Consider the following 27,197-nt stretch of genomic DNA (forward strand, 5'->3'; position numbering starts at 1 on the left):
TACATATTAGCTTTCGGCTCCATGATTCTGTCCCTGTTTGTTTCCAAACAGCTCATCTGACACTCTTCCTAAAATCCAGGAGAGTCAATTCAAGCTACGGTTTCATCTTGATCCACATTTTTAAGTTCAGCGGCCAAATGACCATAAACACCCTGTTATTGAAATAAAATCGACCACTATCCAATAGTTTTACATCTAGCACCAGAGTGACTAGATTTAACAGAGTTTAAGAGACATTCACTCTGTACCACATATCATCATCTGCAATATCAACACTCAAATGCTACATTTAAATGTTGTGAAATCGTTTTTTTTTTTAGTACTCTAGCCTGTGTGAAATAACTTGTAACATCATACTTGTTTTTGTCCTCTTTTATTGGAAAAGCACATGGGAATGGATTTATTTTGAGAGTTGTGTAGTGAGTGCACATGATTTGTATCAGAACCAGGTAGAATAGTTTTCAGTGCCCTTGAAATCTAAACAAGCTACAGTGGTAATATTTAAGAACATAAAACAGACAAACGAAAGGAACAAAAATATCTTGCTGATCAGGAGATTAATTTGTAAGTTGTAATAAAAAATAAAAATAAAATAAAAAAAATCATAGGACTAACTGCTTGATTTTAACAATTTACAAACCAGTTCATAAGTTACATCATATAGCTTTGAGTTAGACATCATGCTGAGGTGTGTGCAAGAATATGCTGTTATGAGAGGTTATAGCATTGACACCCGCTGTATATCCAGTCAAGGCCTCACAAACATGAGAACGCTGCTTCTACATTCTGTGAATTCTAGCAAAAGGAGCTGCTTTTTTATGTGCAAATAAGCTCCCGTCTGAGAATTCGTGCATGTCACTGAATGACACAATGGAACGGAGTGAGCGCACATTTGTGTGTCTGCCACTTTGTTTCTGTAGCTGACAATAGAGAGGTGTTGTAAAGGTCTAAAGGAGGTCGGGCAAGTGGCTGTAGACTGAGTCAAGCAGCGTCTGGCTAGCTTCCTGACTCTTCACCCCTGCGATCTCGAACAAGCGGTCCAGCTTGTCCTCTGCCATCGGGATCTCCTCAATAATATGGAGCTCCTCAGGGCTGAGAATGTGCAACATATCGTCGAAGATGGGCTGCAGTTCACAGGGGTCCAGACGCACCTGCCGCAGCACCGTGTCTTTTTTCTCTGCGGGAGAGAAGATTGAGCATTGCCATCAATTAAAAAAATTCTTAAGGAATTACTATTCATGATATTCTTTGAAGAAAAGTGCAAATTTAAAAGACAAATGTGATATTTAATATGAGATTGTGTAAAAAAAAAAAAATCATAACTCAAGAAGAAAAAAAAAATAGCATGTCATATGATTTGTTTATACATGGTTGAACATAAAGCATCCACAAGGGAGAAATATACATTAAAAGTATAAACACTCATTTTATTTATTTCATACTAATATATATATTTATTTCATACTAATATATATATTTATTTCATACTAATATATATATTTATTTCATACTAATATATATATATATATATATATATATATATATATATATAATAAACAAAAAAGTAATATAAATAAAACATCAATATATACACAAACACATACTTGCTGTGTTATTTCAGAATTTTAATTGACATTTAAATGATGAGAATTTAAATGATTATCATGTATTATTTAAAGATTTTACTAATATAAATTAAAAATGCTTAAAAAAAATGTATAAAGCATTTAATAGGGCCTAAAAATGAAAAACTGAACTGAATGAACAATGCAGGAACATAAAGCATCCACGAGGGGGTGATATATTGTAAGATATTACTACAATACCTTTCACCACACACATGACAGAGGCAAAAGACAATTACATTTAATTACACATTCATTAACTGAAATTGTTAAATTATGAGAACAGAATTAAATATTACTAAAAAATAATGAAAAATAAGACATGAATGAAATGGGTTACATTTCTTATGATTTAAACTCTTTGCAAATGGTTCTACATACAATCCAGGAACATAAAACATCTGTGATGATGATTTATTATTATTACATTTTATGTTTGTAATAATATATTATATTGTATTTTTATTTATAATTATAGGTTTTTACTACTAACTTGGTTAACGGTGTGTTTTTCTAGCTGTTTTTCCATGTGTGTGTTTACCTTTGGTGATGAAAGAGCCCGTGCGGCTGAGGGCAGAGTCCTTGCTGGAAGTGGAGTCGCAGCGCAGCAGTGGCTCTGATTCTTCAGTGAAGAATCCTTTGGTGTGCTCCATGGGGGACTGCTCCACCACCACACCGGGCGACTCGATAGGCTTATGTCTGGGGCTCAGACAATGGTTTACATTCACAGCCGTCAGTAGATTGTTCAGGTCAACCTGCGGCAAAAGAGGTGTCACAATACTTGATGAAAACATCATTCTGCGGCACATTTCTTTAGAGATTCTTTTTCGTAACGGTCTGAACCAACAAGTGTATCCTGTCAGGACAAAAAGTTTTCTTGGAACAACTATTATGTGAGAAATGGATTTGAAAGAATGAGGGTCTTTGCTGATAGATAGTGTGTGGGCACTACAAGTGTATCTCTATGTGCTCATGGCCGGATGGGCACAAAGGGTTCAGCCTTTGTAGCCCTGGATCACCCACATTAATCATTTCCCTGTGTCCCTTTGCGTCATGCGAGAACAAATGAAACAGACAGAAATTCACTGACCACAAAGCCCATGGCCTGTGTTACAGTCACAAAACCCCCTGTCTGCGTGCAAAGCATACTTGTAATACCAGTGTGTTGGAACATTAATGGTGCATTTCCAAGAACGAGTCACTTTACAGGAAGTCGGTACAGTCCAGATTTTATTACCACAGTCTGGTACTGTTCTTTAGTCTGTATTGGATACTAAAGGCAAATATGGACACCATTTTAGCAAGCTATGCATTTTAAGTGACCTTATCCACAAAACATGCCTAGTATAATCCATATACAGGCCCTATTTTAGCCCCTTATTTTCTTTATTCTATCGATCCAATTTTAGATATAAATGTAAAATATATCCACATCATTACTGTAACATTACACCAAAAAATAATAAATTATTATTTGTTTTTTCATATCATCGTCAAGAATGTATTAAAAAAAAAAAATTAATATAATATATGATGTAACAGCATAACATTACAACAACAATCTTTCAGTTTAATGTTTAACAAAAAATCTACAATTTAAAATGTTAAATAAAAACTTTGCTTAGAAACAAAGGCAGTAAAATATGTGAAATACTCATATTGGTGACTCTTCAACTGTAAAATAGTATGCTTAAGTGTTGAGAAACCAATATGACATCATGTGTCCATAGTTTGATCATGTCTAGTTTCAAAACAACAGAAGAAGACTCTTCCACCTATTTGAGGGTAATCTGAACCCTAAGAAAGCTCTGGTGATTCCCAGATTGGGAAATCCTGACACAAGCTATTAAAGGAAGGAAGCCTATAATAGCCTGGGCAGGTATTTAAACTTCAGAAGTGAAACATCTACATTATAGGAAGGACGTAACCCACTCCATTTCTGGGAAAGTTTCCCTTAGAGTCAGCAGTGAATAATCAATGCCACATAGAAAAGCAGACCATTACTCTAAGATGCATGGTGAGATATCACATTTAGTCATTCATTAGTCACCACACACAGAGAAAAACAGCTCTGAACTCAAAGACACCACCTATACAACACAACAGGCAACACAAGTGGTCGAGTGAGTTCATATAGGAATAATGAAGCATTACAGGCCACAGACGTTTCTCTCTCCTTTCATTTTTTGTGCTATTGCAAAAGTGCAAACAGTTCCAGGAAATCTAGTATTTTCAACAGTTAGTAAATGATCAAAACTCAATAGAGGTAATTTATGCAATGTGATTAATGTGTTTATGAATTTCCCTTTGACTTTAGAAATTTAAAATTGTAATAATATTGAGTTTTGAGTTTCCCAAAAGATTTGAAGCCTAAGAAGTTCATAAAAACGATTGTACGACTGATGTTAATATTACGGTCTGTTTCCCAAAAGCATTGTAACTTAAGTAGCACTTAAAAATCATCGTAGATCTACGAGTGCTCTGGAGTAATCGTTAAGCCCTAAGTGCATCGTAAGAAGATCGATTTATGCAGTCACCTGCAGGACAATCGGCAGATTCAAGTGCAATGCGATTATAATTTAAGATTTGATTGTGCTTTATTTTACACTTCATGACTCGTTTTCTTTATTTTTTTATTAATTTATAAATGAAATAATTAAAAGGGGCAGAAAAAATATCTAAATGACAGAAAAAAACGACTAAAAGAAGTAATGTAGGAAATGCTTCTAAGACTGGGGAAAAAGTGTGTCAATGTCTTGCTGAAGTTGCTAACGTCTCCCTCGCTCTCTCTCTATACAGTATATAATGTACATTATATATTATTATGTAAAGTATAATATTATACACTATAATATAATATAATATTGTATTATAGTTATTATATCCAAGTTGTCTGCCTGGAACGCAGCATTAGGTTAACGTCAATAAACGATTGTGTACTATAATTACGAGCCATTCTATAAGGTGACATTTCAGCACTTGACAGACGGAGAGCGACTCCTAAGTAGCACTTAAAACACAGCTAGGTGTGATTGCTTTACATGCATTGTTTGGAAAGGCACATGAAACAATAATGAACGATCGTAAAATTACTTGTAGAAAACGTTCTTAAGCGCTAAGATCAATCATTATTGGTAAACCCAGCACAGATTCTATGATGAACAGAAAATTTAAATGAACAGCATTTATTTCCAAGATAATATTTTTTGTAACAATATAAGTATTTACTGTCACTTTTGATCAATTAAATGCATCCTTGCTGAATAATATTATTAATTTCTTTAAAACCCAGTCCTTTGAATTATAGAATTTTTGTACACATAGCCAGAGCCCATATAATTTGTTTTTAAAACTGACTAATATAAAAAGGCTAAAGTCTTCCCTGTCTAGTGTCTAGTGTCAATGACATTATTCTAATCACAGAGTCTACTGTTCATGCATGTCACGGATGGAAGGGTGGGTGTATACCCAAATATCTTCTCTATTCATATTCAGCAGACAAGCTGTTGGCAAAAGTTTGAAAGCACAACGTGGGACCCAGCAGGAACACTGTGCCGTCACCCACCCGGATACAAGCCACATGTGGAAAGTGTGTCACTGCCGCACTGATCTTATTACCAGCAGCTGACACTGCTCCAGACTCAACAAGACCACCTAGCACACAGAGCATGGTCCGCATCTGACTACAGACAGCTTGAAAAGAGAACTTTTTACATTATGCATAAAAATGATATATACCTATATATAATTCCAAGAAAAAGAAAAGTTGTTGTTTCCTTGTTTCTACTTTATAATTTTTGAAATAGTAGCACAGGGCAATGCTGATGGCAGCTTTCAGAAGTGTCTAAATGTTCTGGGGTTGCTTGGCTGGTGTCCATAACAAGTGGAGCACTGAGGTTTACTTGCATGTTAAGTCTAAGTGGTATGATTCTGTATCCTTTGTGATTCATAAAAGTGCATGTCTTTCTTTTTATAGGCAGTATTTATAAATATGAAATTTAAAAAGTACAAGAGATCACACATTTGAAGAAATAACTCATTCTCCTTCCTCACTTTCTAGTAATTTGTAAACAAGGACAAGCATACCTAAATCCAAATGTCCTAATGGTTTTGAGAAACATTTAATCTGATATGAATGTCTTTCTCTTTCTTACTATGTGTAATTCATTCACCTGACACTGTGGCGTATGGGATACATGTGATTTTATCCAGAAACATGTGACTCTGATGAATGGCACTCGGTCTATGATAATGGTACAGAAAAGAGGATAAAGCATCATTTTCATTCAGCATTGCTAATTCAATATCAGTTCTTGTAAGCATCATTATGCTTTTGCTCAGAGAAAGAGAAAATGTCCAGGCCCATTCTCACGTTCTGTGGTTCACATCTTTTAAAGGGATGTTCATCCCAAAAATAAAAGTCCTGTCATTATTTACTCATCCTCATGTTGTTAAAAACCTTGTATGACTTACTTTCAGCAGCTGAATACAAAGAACAATTGAAAAGAGCGGATATTTGCCATAGTATGAATAAAACAAAAAATAATAACAATAAAATGTAATTTTATGAATTGTAATTTATTTTAATATATTGCAAGATTCCAAATAATAAAGTAGAAAAAAAGGCTATGTCCAGCTAAATTTTGGGACCAATTGTTGGTTAGTAGTACTTATTTTCGCTATCATTAAAAAAAAACTATAATAACAATATTTTACAAATATTTTCACAAAAGGAATCAGAGAAAATGGTAATTTTTATTTTTCCACACAATGAAAGTTAATGGTGACCAGGTACTGTAAAGCATCAAGATTGTCACTTATTAAATTCCTCCATATCGCTGTTGTTCTCAAGCAATAAACATCAAATGAATAAAATAAAAAAAACTATTCTTGTAAATCATAAAAATAAAAAATAAAAACATTTGAACTACATTTCACTGGCAACGTTGGTTAGTTGTTACTGATAACTTACATTTCCTGTAATTTTATATATATATATATATATATATATATATATATATATATATATATATATATATATGTGTGTGTGTGTGTGTGTGTGTATATATATATATATATAAAATGGTTTAAAAAAATCTTTTTAATGTTAATTTATAGGTGAACTACTAATTTAAACATGCAGATTTCTAAAGAAAGCATGAGGACATATGAAAAGAACAGGTGAACAGGACATGCTCTGCAGAGAGATGACTTTGTTCAACCTTCACAAATGTACGTTAAGTGAAAGTCAACAACCGCACTGGCAATTATGTGATTATGAGATGCCGTTGACAGGCAGACATATAAATAAGTTTTATCTCAATTTATCTTGGTCATATCAGTGGCATCAAAATTAGTCCAAAAGCCTTAACTTCACAATCTACCACGACCTTGATACAAGGACAGAGTAAATAATGTGGTCTTTATACAATCTGAACACAGGAAAGGCTTGAAAATGAAAGTTGATGAATGATCCTTTATCCCCGGAAGCCTGTCAGGCTTTTGTGATTAGTAATGCAGCTCAGTGGGATGCAGCCAGGAGTCATGATGCACTCATGTGGTTTGTTTACACTTCTGCACACGTATTATCCAAATACAGAGTTATTAGACCTAGGGTGTGTGTGTTGTGTAAGACTATATACACACACATGACTACTTGACCCATTATTGTGGCCTGACTAATACATTAGCTTGTGGCTTAACCATGACAGAACAAATCTGATGTTTTTATTAATATACAACAATACAAACACTTAGACTATATATAGTGTAAACCATTTATTGTATTATTTTATTAATAAAAACTATTTTAATAGTTTTTTTTTTTAAACAAACTCCTAAATATGATTATTAAAGACCCAAAACCCAGTTAACACTGTGAAAAATTTGTAAGATAAATGTGTAAAATATTTGCTTAATATTTAGTTGTACATAAAATGTACAGCAGCACTGTACTGTTTGATGCATTATTTATTTAAATCAAAATGTATTTATTTATTTATCAATTTAATTATGTTAAATATGTATTTTATAAATTTTAATCATATTTATTAAAATGTTAGCTTGAATTGTTTATTTAGTTGTTTATTATTTATTTTAACTTTATATAATAATTTACTATTCATTTTAATAAATAAGGTTTCATTTGAATTATTTTTGTTTATTTTACCAAAATGTATTTATTTATTTGATTTTTTGTTTTTTTTGCATTCCCAGGGTCCCTGGCCTAATGGATGGCTCCATGTTCCAGACACATGACCAGCTGAAAATAACAGCTGTAACTGAAAACATCATTCATCAACCTAAAACCTAGTCACTCACCTGAGGATTGTCTTCCATGACACTTCGTATCTTGTCCACCACGTCAATGCGGCGTTGGCTGTGGAGGGCATTGATCAGCTTGACCAGGTTGGCGTCATTGTCGCGTATGGTCCAGTGCTGCAGAGCAGCGTATGCCCTCTCGTGATCAGCCGAGTAGCCATTGGAAAAGGCGGCCACCTCTCGCTCGCTGGCTCTGGCCAGAGACTTATACATGTCAATCCACTGACTGCCAATCTGTGCTGCCACCAGCTTCAGGATGTCAACGCCTAGAATATGAGAGGAAAGGTAAATCATATGTTTTTCTACTGTAAACTACAGTTTGAGCCTCAACAAGTACAGTACAACACTCCCAAGGAATTACCTTTGACAACCAGTACTGATATGTTACAGTGCAGAATGCCATTATTGTTTTGTAATTAATACTTTAAAATGCATTGCACTGAAGGCTGGCATAATGACTACTGAAAGTCTGAGATATTTCATAACATTATTGTTTTTGCTGTATTTTTGATCAAATGTATATATATTTCTTTCAAAATTATTTATAACAATCTTACCAACCCCAAACTTTTGAATGCTAGTCTATGCATTGCCTTTTGTGTCTGCAGTATCAAAAATCCTTCATGTATCTTGTAAATGATGTGCTGTTGGCGTAATGTAGTCATATGGAATCATACAGTGGATGGGCAGAAGGGCAGAGCTCTAGGGTTACAGTACATCAGCGGCTCCTGTGGGACATGCTGCCCCATGGATTAGGTCATATGAAAGACCTAGATTGATTGCAGTGTTTATATACTTTGGTATAGAGTGACAGTTGCTTCCTAGGGAATCTTTCTGAGAGTGGACCCCTGAAGCAAACCCAGGGAAACATGAGTATAATGTAACTCATATTTAACTCTTTAATTATATACGTATATGCTGTGTGTTGCATATTTCCACTTGATACTTATTTGTGTTTGTTATTGATCATACACAGGGTAAGGGATCTGAATGTATTAAACTTAATCATGTGTTACTCATCTCACACTTTTTGTGCTATAGGCTAGTCAAGAATGAGATCATTTGTTATTATGTAAAAAAAAAAAACATTAGTTACATTAGTTGTAAATAGAAACTCTGTAAAAGGCAACCACTTTTTTATGTTTTAAACAGTTTTAACAGTTTTAACAGTTTCTGAAAAACTCTGAAATTCTGAAGCTTGTTTTCTAAGAGACTGTTGTCAAAGTACAAGATAACCCGATTAAAAAAAACACAGATCAATGAAATCCATGTTGAATTAGTCTCTACATGAGATAAACATGACAGAGTTCAGCATAACAGGATGGTTGTAGAGGACAACTACTGCTGGAAGGTATTAAAGCATCTATCTGTAAGCCAGATCTGTCTTGTTTGGGATCCATCTGTAGCAAATTCACTGGAGCTCTCTGGAGGATAGCGTGCCACAGACTGCACTGCGGATCTAAAAATGCCAAGGCCTGCAGGCTGCCCATCCTCTCGCCTGTTTTTTCCAGAGGTTGCTACAGCATGACAGTGTGTTAAAGGAGGACAGGCTCTGTTTGAGTGATCTAGGCCAAAGTCAATGGGTCGCATGATGCTGTCCCTTGTCTATGATTGTACTGCGTGATGGACTTGGTTGCCCTATTCCCGAAGGCTACTTTTATGAAATGCAGGAAAAACACGTGCCGCCACTACCTGAATGTACAGCGTGCTCACAAATGTTTCCAGGCTTGTATGTGCTTCATGCAGCAAGTACAATGTTATTCCTAAACTCTTAAAATAATGTGACTTGAATTTTTGTTGTTATTTAATATTTAACATTATATAATGTTTTCTTTTTTTCTTTTTTTTGTATGCAGTAAATCTATGTATTTATATTGCATATAATACATTAAATATACATAAAGATACATTCAAGACATACATACATACATATATATATATATATATATATATACATATATGTATATATATACACACACACACACACACACACACACACACACACACACACACACATATATATATATATACGAGAGAGAGAGAGAGGGAAAATTTACAAATTTCAACTCCGATAACAATAAGAACAAGAAGAAGAAGAAAAAAACATGGACATAGTGTCCGTGACATCACCCATAGTTTTTTTTTTTTACTACATTGTAACAAATTATTTTTAGTTTTTCTACTTATAAATTTGACATTAAATTTAATGTTGCTTGCCCTTTTTGGTGAAATTTACTAGCAATTTCTAAGTAAAAAAAAATCCATTGTCAGTATTTCATTGTCACATGAGATGTATTTGAGACACATACTAGATGTAAGTGGCTGACCACTTGTGATCAGACCACTATATGCATCTTAATAACAGCCGTTAATAGGGTACATAAAAAAAGGTGTTATGTAAAAGTGGAGAAATACCTCATGGCTCACTTTCATGTATGAAGACATCAGATTATCAACCACAGCCGTTTACAATAAAACAAAGCTTTAACGTCTTCCTATGAGAATTCAATGAGATGGCAAACCAGCTGCAACAGGTCTAAGTTGGCTACAAAACAAAAGAATCCTCAAAGGGAGTCAGAACTTCCCCTTTTAGTGAGTCGGCGTGGTGGCTTTGTGGGAATGTCTCACAGCAACGCAGTCATCCCATAAATCCCTGACACCTCATACACTGTACCAGCCGTAATAATTACAACTTCCCCATTAAAACAAGAAAAATTTGCCTGATGAAGACCAGGGGAGGCTCACTAGCAAGGGGATCCTACAAGCTTCCCCCGAGTTTCTCTGACTCCTAAACAAAATGCTGGCAGAGTAGAGCTCAAACATGAGGTTCCTAATCATCTCTTATAAAAAACCCAGCCCACCCTTGTTCTGGCCAGTGGGCTTTTATAGATAACACCTATTGCAGAGAATGTTATATGAGGCGTACATGCGGGTGGTTCTACGTCTTTGATCTTCGCTATGCGTGCTTTGTTATACCTCCAACGAAAGAATTCATTATTTGTACGATCACTCCTTCATCTTTATATATGTTTCCCATGCGGCCCTTTATGGCCATTGTTTTACTAATGTAGTAAACAGACACACATGCACTTCAACTGCCCACCTTGAATGCATTAGGGAAATGTTTTGAGTTTTGTTCGCGGAGGCAACCGGCTGTGTAAAGGTTACCTGTGCTTTCTAACATGAATCAAAATGAGGCTCTACGATCTCAGTTGAACACAAAAGGTCAGCGTTCAATAAATTCTTTGCTTGCAAAAGTAAAAAAAAAAAAAAAAAAAAAGTGTTTTCGGATCACCAGTAGTGATGGGAAGTTCGGTTCTCTTCCATGAACTGGTTCTTCCGGACAGTTCGATTCAATAAACCGGTTGAAGAAAACGGTTCACCGGCTCTTTTGCGCTCGACGTAAATGGGGTCATTGCCGATGATTGCCCTTCATTCAAGCCTTAACATTATAACATTAGCATAGAATCAGTTCAGAATCAATCATCAAAAGAATCAGTTCCGTTCAGACGCGCTGTGTGTCAGTCTTCTTCACAATGAATCACACATGCGCAGTTATCATCAGCTCCTCGGATCTCAAATCGGACGTGTCCAACAGAAAGGGTTCTGGACTCGAAAATGAGTCAATCATTCGTTAGTTATCAGTTTCAGCTCGGTGTTCATCTTCAATTCTCTCTTCACAGCAGTTCAGTCGATATACTATTTGAGTACATGAATTCCTCCGGGATATTGGTTTGTTTGAACTCAGAGGGAGTGTCAGACACATTAAAAAAAGTTAACAGCTTAAGTCATTTGTGGATTAATGCTTATTGGAGACGCGAACGTTTTCAAACGATTCAGTTCAATTCGGTGAACTGTTTCAAGAAGATCCGGTTACATCGAGTGATTCGTTCGCAAACCGGATATCACTAAACTGCAGTGTTTTGAACTCGCTCACAACAGACACAGAAGAGAAGACAATGCTGAATAAAGTCATACTTTTTTGCTATTTTTGGACCAAAATGTATTTTCGATGCTTCAAAAAATTCTAACTGACCCTCTAATGTCACATGGACTACTTTGATGATGTTTTTCTTACCTTTCTGGACATGGACAGTATAGCGTACATACGTTTTCAATGGAGGGACTCTGAGATCTCGGACCAAATCTAAAATATCTTAAACTGTGTTCTGAAGATGAACAGAGGTCTTACATGTTTGGAACGACATGAGGGTTGTCATTAATGACATAATTTTCATTTTTCGGTGAACTAACCCTTTAAGGTGTGGTCAAATTTATTGTTTTTGGGTAGAATTCATTCATTTCAATAGGAATCCAATGGATTGGGAACTTTTCATGAGAACAAAAGGTTTTCCCACACAGATTTTGCATCAGGATCGGTTAGTCATGCAAATTGTATGCTTTGACTAAAAGAAAGCTGCTTGGTTTGAAAGTGACTTCTGTGTGAACTATGATTCATACTTCACTACACTATTGACAACAGACAATTTTTGCAAATAAAATTTTGTTAATATGTCCACACCTTTATGGGTGGTTGCTAGGTGGTTTCTTAATACCCTAAAGTCAAAACAGCCCAGCTGAAAGTCTCTATAATATTCCGTTTCCATTTGTGAGTGTAAGACATCTTTAGTCATTTTATTATTCATTTTATCATAAAATGTAAATCGGAATGCTTGTACCTCTCATCAGCAAACCACACAATATAAAGTATCAGTCACAACTGTAGCAAAACGGTGTGGAATAAATGACATATGCCAATACTTATGGTTAGGTGTTTGCTCAAGGGTGAGGTTCCAGCACAATATACAGAGGAACCCTGAATTCATGTCTCATGACACATAAGGAAGTCCCTCCTCTCATCTCCCACAAGGCTATGTCTGCTGATAAACTCCTCTAGCTCTCAAACCACAAAGAACTGGAATAATCTGGTTCCAACCGCTCAAGTAGAATCAGACACACACAGGCGGATATCTGAGGCTAACATAAGCCGTTGCCCATCGCCACAGTCCTGATTAACCTAGCAGCCTCTGATGCATAGTAACAACAAGGTTAAAGGGCAAAGAGTGTGTAATAATGAATAAAAGAGAAAGAAAGAAAGAGAAACTCCAGAGATGTAAACCAAAGGCTACAAGGAGCAGAATGAGAAAGAGATCAGGTTCTGTTTGATCAAGTGACTGACAGGAAACGAGAGAGGTGATCTTGATATTGGTCTTGCTTGTTTAACTTTTGAAGTTCTCAATACGATACACACTGGTGTGAAGACAGATCCACAGATGCTCTAGTGCATTGGAATTTCACTGTGCCACTTTTCAGATTGCAAAGTGCTGGGTCAACCATATAGCATTTAGAGATGTTCCGATACCCTTTTTCTCTTCCCGATACCGATTCCGATACCTGGGCTCAGGGTATCGGCCGATACCGAGTACTGATCCGATACCTGGGTGTATATCTGTATATACAGCTGTATATATTACTAGCCCTGTGTAAATTGCTAGAATTTTTTTATGGTGTGCTTCAGACAGATCCCTCAATAAAACATGAACAAATACATGGTGAACTACTGTATTTATTACAGTATTTTTATTATCTAACATGAATTTGACAGTATTATTTATTTTCTTATGCAAAAAAGAACTTCAAATGCAGCCAAAAATCTAACACCGCAAACTAAAAAAGGTATTTAAGTTTTACAATATAACTGTATAAAAAAACTGCAACAAATAAGTCTAGGAATATAAAAAAAGATCTATTAATCAGATAATCTCTAACAAGTAAAAAACAAGTAAAAAACAAGCAACCATCTAGGCATAATTATTATTATTATAGAGATGTATTATTATTACTGTAGGCTACAACAGTAGCTTTATATATTGTCAATTTACTCATGTAAACCAAACATTTATTTTCATGGGCTGCCATGAAGATCTTTGAGTGTCTGTGTTTATGATATGACAGTATTCTCAAATGAAACGGTAAATTCTCATGAAGTGACGGTTTATGCGTTCGTGTCCTCATGACACACAGCAGAGACTACAAAACAGCGAGCTCTCGCGCATCTGTGCCAGTCACCCACAGAGATGTAGATTTTGCGGGAGTAATATTTAAATAGTATTTTGCAGTTTAATATTCACAGACACTAGTATATATTCGGCTACTGTCTGGAGCCCTGCGTTTTGACTTACACGGAAGCAACTGAACGCAGTTGCCGGTACTGAATATACTCGAGAGTCTGTAACTACCGGTACTACAGAGACATACTGCTAACCACTGATCTATAATATAGAAGCGGCTTCACTGTCTTTTGGCAGTTTAGAATGTGATGAGTGATCCAGTCATATTTAGATAAGGGCTGCTAACGCGTTTTCATTTCTTCTTCGCTGCTCTAAACAGGGGTTGCTTGTGGCAACACAGCACAACTTCCTGTGTTTTCAATGCATTTTGAGCAGCGAAGAAGAACCGTGCAGCGGTTAGGCAAAGCTTGCGGTCATAACTAGGTCTTTTTTAAGAAAATGGTATCGGATCGGTATATGGGTTCATGTACTCGCCGATGCCGATGCCAGAATTTGTTGTGGTATCGGAGATATTTCCGATACTAGTATCGGAATCGGAACAACTCTAATAGCATTAACACTTTTTCATAAATCCATAAATGCCATTCGTCAATCTAGTTCTAGGTGAAGTATGTAAAGTCTGCACAAGTTTCCCTATTTGAGGACACTCCGCCTGCCTGCCATTGGTCAGCCAAACAGGCAGCCATGCCTCAAAATCACATTACTGGTTGAATCATTGTTGCAAAGCTGGGCTGGTTGGGATTTTCTCAAACAAACAGAGCCATGAGAATCCAACACAGTGTTTACAATTTTCTGGGAAAATCTATCTACGAATGATTTACTTTCAGATAAGCTGGGATAGGAGAAAGTATTTTAACATAGAAAAAATACACACTTCACCTTAAGTTATTTGGTTGAAAAACTTTATAGTGTAAAGCTGAATTTACATTACCATTTATAAGAATTATATACCCAAAAGGTAAAAAAAAAAAAAGGCTAAATTAACTAATTAATTAAATTTTGCATTGTAATTTATTTTTAATAAGATTTTTCTAATTGTTTGGAATGGTCATTTTAATCATAATGAAAAATGACTAAAATAAATAAATAAAAATAGAAATCAGACTTAATCTAATTTGTGATGGAGCCCTTAAGAGGACATGGTGAATATATTCTCTTTCAGTGCTATGTTCTCAGAGTTTGCTCCTAAAAGCATTGAAATATAGTTTTTGCTCCCATCTCATATTATTTCCATCACAAACGTTTTGTGCGCAAACACAAAACATTGAAATATAAGTATAAAAATGTAAAAAAATTAACTCACCCTGTCCATTTGAGTAGTAGATCCACCTCTCCTTTTTCTGCACTGGAGAGCTGGGTTTCTTGTGGATGGCTTTCTCCATGATGCTGCTGGGATCCTGTCTGGGACCCTTCTTCAGCACCCGCGAACTGCGCTTTACGCTGCACACCACGATCACTACCAGCACCAGCAGAAGCAGCAGGACTATCATCCAAGGCAGGTGCTCATTGATGTCAAAGTGCTTGTGTGTGCTAGGCCTCGGCGCTCCCCTGCGGATGGGCCGGTAGCCAGAAACCTGAGCCTTGCCCTCAGACAGAGTTTCCATGGCCTGTTCCTTGGCAATCTGGGGGTCTTGTGATAAGGAAAGCTTGTTTTGCAATTGAGCGAAGTCCTGAGTTGCAGCTTTTAGTCCACCATCCTCATCACTAGCCTTGGAGGAACATGTGGTTGTGGGAATGTAGTCAGCATCGAGGGCCACGTCTGTGCTACTGAGGACCGCCCCTGCTACATCCTGACTCTCTGCAGCTGGTGAAACTGCAGTGCTTGCTGTGGGCAGAGTGGATCATATAATTGCAGACAAAAACAGAGAGACAGAGAGAGAGAATTAAATACAGTCCTAATGATGAGCTTATCCTAGACAACAAAACAGAAGGGAGAGTATCTAAAACTTTAATCCAGCATCAAGCTGGCATGTGTTGATAGCAAAGTGGAGCTGTGCTGCACAGCCAACACAATCTCACATGGATTTCTCATCTTAACTGCTCAGATTTGACCCCCAAAAAATAAAGTCAATGCAAACTGAGGAATCAGAAATATTGTGCATTATTTCTACATACATACTACTGTTCAAGAGTTTGGGGTCAGTACGTTTCTTTTAAAGAAATCAACACTTTTATTTATGCATTCATGCACTATTGTTGAGCACAAGAGTCTTCTTTTGAAAAACATTAAAATAATCTTACCAAGCATAAAATTCTTAAATGATAGTGTGTGTAAATTAAAAGGTGTTAAATAACTTAATGTATTATTGACATTATTTTTACTATTATTAATAAGAATAATATAATTATAATTATAATTATTTACACAGTAAGCTATAGAAACAAGTAGTGTTCGACCGATATTGTTTTTCTGACACCCAATGCCGATATCTTGGAAAGTTTTTTTTATTAATAGTTACGAAATTTGAAACCATTTGGCAATGGATTAAAAAATAAACATGTAAAATAAACATACTTATACTTTACATGACAAAGTATTTTTCACAAATAAATAAATATTAAATTAAAATATAATTAAAAAGGAAGTAAACACTGCAACCAAAAGGGTACACAGTATTCTGGGAAGTTTGTGTGCATTGGGAATCATATTTTCAAATAAAGCCAGGGTAACCCTCATTTTACATACAGCACACAGAGAGACATGAATATGACAGTGGGCAAATGCATAAAGCGCAGCATGATTTTAAATCACAAGTTTAAAGTTTAAAGCATTCAATTCACATGGATTGATCGTCACACAGAGAATACATGATCATGCTGGAACAAAATGCACACTTCTCACAGCTGGATTCGACTAAGTTTGCAAGGTTTGTGAAATGAAATGTTCATTAGCCATTCAAAGATTTGTTTAAATGATATAAATGTGTATAAACTTAATGCTGACGGCAAACAAGAAAGTATTAAAATGTTTGCCTTTCTATTACTAATAATATAAAAGCAATCGTCGTAATACTTTTTGTGTACAATAACTTCTTCATTTAACCGTTCTGATTATTAGACAATTCTATCCATATTAGACAGAACTGTTAATGACGACAGCGAACAAGAGGGAGAATGTGAGCACTGTGTGCTCAGGCACTGCCGTTCTCAGCGCCGTCAAAATAATAGTCCAGACTCGACCACATCAGCCAAGCAGAGAAACTTATCGGCAGATGCCGTTATTTGAAAAATACCAAATATCGGCCAATATATCGGCATCAGTGATCTATCGGTCAATCATTAGAAACAAGTGGGAAATTAAAAAAAGCTATTGCTGATAAACATCTACACCTGTACAGGCCTACGTACGTGTCTGTCTGTCTACGTGTCTGTTTGTCTATGTGTCTGTCTACGTGTCTGTCTGTCTGCCTGTCTGTCTACGTGTCTGTCTGTCTGCGTGTCTGTCTATCTGTTTGTCTATGTGTCTGTCTGTTTGTCTACGTGTCTGTCTGTCTATGTGTCTTTCTGTCTATCTACTGTACACGTCTGTCTGTCTGTCTACGTGTCTTTCTGTCTATCTACTGTACATGTCTGTCTGTCTGTCTGTCTGTCTGTCTGTCTGTCTGTCTGTCTACGTGTCTGTCTACGTGTCTGTCTGTCGGTCTACGTGTCTTTCTGTCTGTCTGTCTGTCTATCAACGTGTCTGTCTGTCTATCTACGTGTCTGTCTGTCTGTCTGTCTGTCTGTCGGTCTGTCTGTCGGTCTGTCTGTCGGTCTACGTGTCTTTCTGTCTGTCTGTCTGTCTATCAACGTGTCTGTCTGTCTACGTGTCTGTCTGTCTATCTACGTGTCTGTCTGTCTATCTACGTGTCTGTCTGTCTATCTACGTGTCTGTCTGTCTATCTACGTGTCTGTCTGTCTGTATATCTACGTATCTGTCTGTCTGTATATCTACGTATCTGTTTGTCTGTCTGTCTATATATCTACATATCTGTCTGTCTGTCTGTCTATATATCTACATATCTGTCTGTCTGTCTGTCTGTCTGTCTGTCTATCTACGAGTCTGTCTGTCTGTCTATCTATGTGTCTGTCTGTCTGTTTAGAGTCTGCCTGTCTCTCTGTCTGTCTGTCTATCTATCTATCTAACGTCAGTGCATCTAGTTAACTAAGTGCACTCTATTCAATAAGGAAAAGCTCTACACTGAGCTTCTTCACTCTCACCTCTGTATGCTGACTCAGTGCTGGAAACCATGGAAACGGAGGCCTCTCCAAGTAGGACATAGACCGAACTGGCTGGAGTTGGCCCACACACACTATCTGTCTTTTCTGTGCCTTTGATCAGCAGGGTTAAGCCCAGAGATGAGCAATCTGTGTGAGATCGGCACCTCAGAACATCTGATGCCACATCAGAGAAGGTGCCACGCTGACATGACCGGCAGCGCACATCCTCTGTCTCACTCCCTCGCTTTCGGACGCCCCACCCCGGTGGACATAATGAGTATCGCTGACACTTTCCACCCTTGGAGAAGCTGCCTGGTGGACACATGCACAATCGATCGGTGGTGGACGTGCAGGGAGTTTTCTCGACAAATGGGGCTTGGCAGCGTCTTTGACAGTGGTGGCACTGCTGAACACCATTCTCACCCCGGGTGAAGGTGCCGTCCGGACAGGGGCTGCATTCCCGTACACTGGCTTCTGTGCAGTGGGAGGACACGTAGGTGCCTGCCGGACACTTGTCGCACTCCAGCTTGTTACCAGTGGTGGGGTCGATGTGATGGTAGTGTCGAGGAGACAAGGACTTCTCTGTGGTCGGGCTGGGGGTCAGTGTGTGGTTAAGACGTCACTGACCACAGTGATCAGCAGCTAACAGCAATGAAAGAACAACAAGAAGACTGTTATGCAATGACAATACAAACAATCAAAATACAAACTAAATGTCTATTTAGCATAAATGACCACTGTGTCATCGGTTTGTATTGGAAGAAGAGTCAACAAAGACAAAGTTTGACATTTCAAATGACATAAACACCAGTGGAAGTCACTAATTCAAGAAAATGAGCCATCAATCATTTAAAGTTGTGATGAAATGGAAGTAGCAACAGATGTTCCTATTTTGTTTTTATTTACTTTGAAGTACATCCAAGTTAAATGAGTTATTGAAAAATAAAATGCAGGGTGGGGCAGGAATATGTGAAGCAACATAATAGAATTTTGTCATTTCATAGAAAAAAAAAGTCAAAAAAAAAAAAAAAAAAAAAGGTAAAAAATTATGTGAAAGGATCAATGAATGTATTTAGAAAATAGATTAATTTCCATTTCATGCTAACCATTTTATTTGAAATAAGACAAAGAAAAAACTGTTTAATATTGTTCATCATCTCCACTGTATCTTGGTCTTAAACAAAATAAGGCACTATATACATAAAACAATAAATTTGACTCTATAATTGGCTACACTATTTGTAAAGATTTGTAAAAATATACCTTTCTCAAAAGTTGCTTTATCAAAAATGTATTTTACTTGAGGACAATGTTTTTATTTGGAACAATTGGAACAACATTTAATTTCATTATATATGGAATATATATATGGAATATATTATATTATATATAGTCACACTTTATTTTAGGGTCCAGTTCACACTATTAACCAACCATTAACTATAACTTTTGCCTCAATTAACTCCTTATTTGATGCTTACTTATAGTTTATAAGGTAGTGGTTAAGTTTAGGGAATTGGGTAGGATTATGGATGTCATGGATTATATGTACTTTATGAGCACTAATAAACAGCCAATATGTTAATAATAGACATGCTAATAAGCAGCTAGATATCAGTGTGAATTGGAACCTATACTAAAGTGTTACCATATATAGATACATATATATATATAAATCTGTCTCCTTTTTTCAATTTCATCAGATAACACTAAAAAATATAATGAGCATTTTGAAAAAATACCAAAGAGCACATCGATATCATATGGAGCAGATGACCTCAAAAACATTATACAGTGACATCAAAATGCTCTGGGATTGGATCAACAAGCATGTTGTCTTTATCCAGCTATGTGAGCAAAAACATAAGCACATTTCCTCTCCAAAACACTTGTCTGCATAACATTTACACAGTCTGCAACAAATCAACCATGCAAAAACACTTTACAGAGCAACAAAAGGGAACCCTGGAATGTGTTGACAGCACTCTCACAACCCGGTGACCTTCAGAATAACTTTTAATGACAAGAAGCCTGTAAAAACAGCCGCTCTAAAGTTACTACAGCTGGAATGTGCTTCATTGAAAGCCAAATTCTGATCATAACAGTCTCCCATTCCTCCGGCACATCCAGCAAAGCTGACTGTACAGCATGTTAACTGCACCTAATATTCTTTATGATGCTAGCCCACGTTTTTAAGTCCACACCTAAATGGGGCTTTGGTCATGACAGGCATCAGGGTTCGGTATAAAAGTTGTCACCAAAGAATATGATGCTGGAAATTGCGGCGCACAAGAGCCTCGCTGCATCATCAGTTTCTAAACACAAAGTTCTATTAACTGCTGATCATGAATCCCCTGGAGTTTTATTACAGTTCCTCAACAACAGACCGCACAGGAGACTAGTTTTAAAGCAAAGGAGACTAATTTCCTTGCTATTACAGGGAGGGCTGAATCAAAACAAACATTACATTAATATTCTAACGCAAACACATACTGACATTGATGGGAACCGCAGGACGATGCCAGAGCGCTTGGGCTCGGATGAACATGTTGCTCTTCGTGAGGTGATGGGGATTGTTTTAGGACGACAGACTGAACATGAATAGCGATTAGACAAAGCTGCACTTTCCAGCGGCCTTAGCTCTCGAAGAGGGCCAGCATTGAGCTAACAGACGACGGTTTGAAGTAGGGCAGCGAGAGAGAAAACAGCAACTTCACTGATGACAGGATAATGTCTGTATGCTTAGTGTGCTACTAAAGCAAAAAAAAAAAAAAAAAAAAAAAAAAATGAGTACACTGTTGTTTCACAACTTGTTTTTTTCTTTCAACCAGCTCTGGAAAGAGGAACAGGCAACCTAAGATAAAAGGAACAGTTTTTCATGCACCCTTGCTTTCTATAACCACAAGAAGGGATGTAATGTACAAGACAGTAAGATGTTACAGCTCCACCTTCTCATCCCACCCTACATAGTGTCTAGGTTAAAAGGGCACTTGTACGAAACCCAAATTTGGACAATTTTATGAATGCTTATAAATAGTGTTTTTCAAATTCTTGTGTAATGTCTCGACATTCAGAAATATGCAGTTCTGCCACCAATTCAAAATAAACCCTTCAAAGTGTCACTTTCATAGAAACACATACAAAAAGATTGTTCTAAGTAGGGCTGCACGATTATGATAATCATAATTGTCTATTATTTCCTTAAAATTGCGATTATTAAATTAAGATTATCACCTTGTACATTGAAGTTTTATACCATTGTTTGATGCAACTGCATGCCGCTATTTTATAAGAAAATAAACAAGCTGAAAACACTCTAACTGAAAATAGTCTATAGTAATAAGCCTCAAATGTCAACTAAATATCAGACTGGTTTCTGCTTTAAATTATATAAAAGTAAAAATATGAATGGCATTATAATGTTATAATAAAACTAAAATGAAAACTAATAAAACAATAAGAAAACAATGGAAAACCCCTTAAAGGGGTTTGATGCCATTTCAGTTTTTCCTTTCTATTTGTGAAAGCAAAACTACGTCACACACTTGAGGTATTCAGCCAGTCACAATGCACTGGATAGCTGGCCAATGAGCCTACACCTTGCTTCTCAGAATAATGATCTTTGTAAAAACCAACGTGTTTCAGAAAGGCATGTGTAGAGGTGCAACAATAATGTACATTATGTGGAAAATAATGTGTTTTTTTAACCTTAAACTGCATAAATCCATTGCATTAGACCAAATACACAAAAAAATTATTTTAAGCAACGTCATATGACCCCTTTAAAATAACATATCTTAAGCATATAGAATAACATAAGTGGACTTTGCTAAGGCATATATATTATTACCCAGAAGGCAATGTGAATCAACAAAAGCCTTTTAATCTCAATTAAGAAGAAAAGGTCACTCCACGATGAGTCAGAAATTTCCTTATGGTTTTTTTTTTTTTTTTATTTTAAATCATAAAAATTTGTCGCACACTGAGTCCGATGCGTATTAATTAATACATTAAGAAAAGTACAACAGCACTAAATGGAATCTTCAATCTGTACGGATTTTTTTTTTTTTTTGTCCTCTCGCTTCTTAAAAAAAGAAAAAGAAAGGAAATATTGGGTATTTCCAATCTTGAGATATAGAGAGGATGAAGAGTTCCCCCTCGGGAGCAGCAGGATTATCCGAGGCGATTCAGAGTTTACTTCAGGATGTCAGTGACTCAGTTTGACGCTTTTGCTAGTGATACTAGAGCCACATAATAAAAAGAAGACTACCAATTTCTGTGAATTTAGTGTGCAATGATCTATACATTGCTTTGTGCTGTGAGATGTGAAAGTAAATATAATCTTCCAAATTGTTATTAATATTTCAAGATGATAGAGATATAGACAGAGATATAGACTGACATACAGTATGCATTGTACATTTTACAAGTACCATATTTTCGCACACTTTTTTTCATAGTTTGGCTGGTCCTGCGACTTACAGTCAGGTGCGACTTATTTATCAAAATTAATTTGACATGAACCAAGAGAAATGAACCACTGAGCAGCATAGAGCGCCCTCTCGCGGCTGTGGATGGTAATGTTTTCTCTTGGTTCTTGGTTATAAATAAATGCGACTTATAGTCCAGTGCGACTTATATATGTTTTTTTTCCTCATCATGACGTATTTTTGGACTGATGCGACTTATACTCAGGTGCGACTTATAGTCTGAAAAATATGGTAGATACCACTGATTTACATTACAAGCTATTAGAATTTCATTTTACTTTTGGCCATATCAACATCTACAAAAAAATGAGATTTTTGCTCAAATTGGTGCTTCTGAATAAAAGTGATATGCTTTGCTTTCGAGTATGAGCTCCAAATGTGAGCAATAAAAGCCATATGTATTAAATAGGATACAAAACATAACACATGCAAAAAAAATTAAATAATTTTGTATATATATATATATATATATATATATATATATATCTATATATATATATATATATATATCTATATATATATATATATATATATCTATATATATATATATATACAATTTATTATGTCATTCGTGCCATCTGTCAGTTATTGCAGGTTACTTTATTTTTACCAACTTGCAATGCTTGAGTGATGACTGAGTTGCTCTTATGAGCCATCGCTCACATTTTGGAATGACTCAAGGGGTTTCCTGACTAACCTGTGAGTAAATGGACCTGGCATTTCACTACATGAGCTAGCAATCTATGCAAACAAAAGTACATTATTTTACAATTATTTATACTTATCGAGTAATCAATGATGTAACTAAAGATTGAACATGTGGATGAACCAAACGTAAAAGTGTCATAGAACAACCCCCTAATCTGGGGTGTGCCTTGGTGAATACAGTATGCCTATGAACTTCAGGATTGTGAACCTTTGTTGATTCTCAAGCCAAACACAGCATGTAAATCTACAAGAACAGACACAGAGATGTGATATCATCAGGATTCCATGAGCCAGATTCTGCTAGACAAGCAGGGCACCTGTTACCTCTGATACGTCATAACTGAAGACTGCAAAGCAAGAACAAACACTCCCTGTCTGGAGGCATTCATGCCCATTTTATGATCAACAACAGCCAAAGAGTCTGCAGTCGGCATGAATGAGTGAGAAATATTCCTGCAAATGGCCACCTGCCAAACACATTACATCATTTGGGCCAATGCCAATAAATGCATTTTTCAAGGGCAAATGGATGGTTTAAACTGACAGAGAAAACTGCTAAACCTTCTTGTGTTGTGAAACTAACAATGTATATTAACCATGGGTATCAAACAACTAAATCTAGTTGTTTTTGAAAACAGCAAGAGTAAGTTGTGTGCATTTTGGGATTTAAAGGTCCCCTGATAAATGCCTGCTAATGGATGAGCCAGTCTGATGTGATATACCAAAATTAACCTCAGCTGACTTCCTACTGCATGAGGATATTAAGTAATATAAATGTTTACAATACAATAGGCTTATTAAGCCATGACAAAAATATCATTATCATCTATGAAACAATGACACAAGTATTATTCATGGCATGCACAAGTTTTTAAAATGATAACAAGTTCAGGGCTCACAAAAATTGCTAGCATGACGTCCTATGTGTGACCATATAAGACCACACTGTCTTAAGTGTGCATTTTTTGAAATTGAGATTTATAAATCGATCTTAATGATGAATAAATAAGCTTTCCGTTGATGTATGGTTTGTTAGTAGATACAACTACTGAAAATCTGGAATCTGAAAAAAAATAAATTCCTTTAAAGTTGCCCAAATGAATTCTTTGCAATGCATATTACTAATCAAAAATTAAGTTTTAATATATTTATTAAAGGAAATGTACAAAATAACTTCACGGAGCATGATCGTTACTTAATATCCAAATTATTTTTGTTATTAAAGAAAAATCGATAATTTTGACCCATTGCAATGTTTTTTTTTTTTTTTTTTTGGCTATTGCTAAAAATATACCCCAGTGACTTAAGACGAGTTTTGTGGCCCAGGGTCACTTATGGTTACCAGAATGTATAACCTCCAAACCTTATAATTTGCACGTGTTTCTTAGTCTTGCTGATTTAAACATTCAAGCGTTTTAAGCAATTCAAGCATAAGAAGAGGCAAAAGAGAACTCAATTCTGTACTCATGGACTGTTGTTTGAACAAATTCACTCAAAGTGCGCACACAAAAAGCAGCGTTCCAGACAGCCCCTTTCACATATACATGCACCTGAATGGACATATACCAACAAAATTATCTCAAAATAACTTATATTTTGTGCATTTCGTGCATTCTATAAATAATTGCTACAGTTTGTCAGCTTTAAAGATCTATATGTAATTTATACAGTGCACATTATGCAGTGTTATTTTACACTTCCTTACAACATTTCTCTGCCTGAAAACTAATGTTAGACCTTATTTTATTTATCTTGTCAATTTTTTCTTAATTTACCGACTACTGCCACTATGGGTGTAACGATGCATTCTAGCCAGTTGAAAATCAATAAAAATATGTGACGTTTCAAGTTGGTTGAGATGTTAATTGAATCGGGATACATTTGGGTGTGGGGTTTATATGAACATTTTAGTTGGTATTTTCTTTTCATCTTGCCTCGGTTTAATGCATATTAAAGTAGTAGCTGCTTTTTTTTTACGGTGGTAACCAAGAAAATGCAGTATCTCTGCTGTTCCATAAGCGCCACCTGCTATCAGAGAGTGGATTTACGCTCTCATTCGTCGTCTGCTGTTTCTGTTTTTATGCAGAAATGTTTTATGTAGAAAAAAAACTAAAATCAGACCATTCTGTTTTTGCTTCAGATGTCTAAATTATACAGTCTACTTACATTCTAAATAACATATGCAGCATCTTTGTTTTGATTGTGATTAGAGGTTGACTTTAATTTTTAAAGAGCACAGGCAAAGTCTTAGTTTGTTTATATAAAAATATGTATTTATTTTGTGTTAATTTATTTTTATTTTCAAATTTATTTTTTACATTTCAATTCAGTTTTGTAATTAGAGATATTTCAGTTTAGCAAAGAAATGTGCAGAATTTTGACGGAGAAATCATAAAAGGAAACCTTTTAAAATTCCCTTCGCTTAATTTTTTTTTAAATCTAATTAAAATATTTACATCGCATCGGAAGTTGAGTGAATCTTTATACCATCATATCATCATCATATATAGGCTATGCTACTAATGCAGTTTTTGCTGTGGTATCAAAGTAGACTAAAGTGTTCTTTAAATATTCATTTAAAATAGTGTCATTTAAATAATCCCTAACTTTGTTCTTTTTTTTCTCATCTGAATAATGAAATCCGACCTGTGATTCAGAAGTCTGCATCCCTACTCTCTTGAAAATACGATCAGAGAAGTTTTGATCATGCTGATATGTCCGCAGTGAAGTTCACAAGATTTTATAGGGACTAGTTAGATTTATTTTGGGATACCAAAATCTGAAGAATGCCTGCCCAAAAGGCTACCAGGCATTTTAAAATTTTGCAAGCCCTGTAGTGTATATAAAAATGACAGTAAACCCACGACTATACGGTCACGTAGCCAGTCATGTATTAAATAAAGAATATCAATAGTCAGTATCTTTAAAACAAAAACAACAGGGAGAAACAAATATTTTTAAAATGATAAGGCATGGTATTAAGTAAATCAAATCAATGTATGTAGGCTAGTAAATAACTGGTAATATTAAGTCATAACTACAAAAATAGAAACACACTTGAAGATATATTAATTCAAGAATAACAAAGTGTACTTCCTATTTTTAAAGGCTTCCTTGAAAAATAGGTCAGGCTGTGTCCCTAATTTAACCTTTAACCATTCCACATTTGATAAAATTCTTATTTTACGATTTTATTATTAAATATTGACTGATGTAAGACGTACCACAAACAATAGCCTAAAATGAGGGTGTGCCACCGTAACTATTATGTTTAAAAAAGAAAATAATTGCCTTATTATCCTGTCCTTGTTTGGGCTGCATCCTCACTACAGTATGCACTAAAGAGCGACACCAGGTACAGCTACTGTCCCTTTAAATCCAACAAAAACTAGAATATTCGAGAAGAAAAGAGAAGCATAATGCGTACACAAATGTATCCCCCACTTACCATTATCAGCGACCAAGTCATAGACATTTTCCCAGGCATTGTCCCGGTGGAATCACTTGTTTAAATATGCCCAGGTGCACATCTGTTACTTCAAAGGTGGAGCATCAGCATCTCCGCATCAACAGGATACCCACGTTGTTGTGAGGTATTGTCCCTTAGCTGGATTATTCCCTCAGTGTACAAATTTCGTCCACTGACGCCTTTTTATAGTCTGTGCTCCCGAGTGCACGGGTTTCAAGTAGTACGGGATAAGCGCTTCGTTTTGGAAGAAGAACGCTATAATTCCCATAGCGATGATGGATGGATCTGTGGACTAAAGTCTGCCTGCTGTTTG

The 27,197-nt window shown here is 35.9% G+C and overlaps 1 pseudogene; it reads right to left on the bottom strand.

The window, feature by feature from the left end:
- Positions 1–307: 307 nt before the first annotated feature.
- On the bottom strand, positions 308–27,197 carry LOC113079213 (tumor necrosis factor receptor superfamily member 21-like; annotated as a pseudogene).

This window comes from Carassius auratus, unplaced genomic scaffold (genome assembly GCF_003368295.1).
Source record: "Carassius auratus strain Wakin unplaced genomic scaffold, ASM336829v1 scaf_tig00027330, whole genome shotgun sequence".
Lineage (NCBI taxonomy): Eukaryota > Metazoa > Chordata > Actinopteri > Cypriniformes > Cyprinidae > Carassius > Carassius auratus.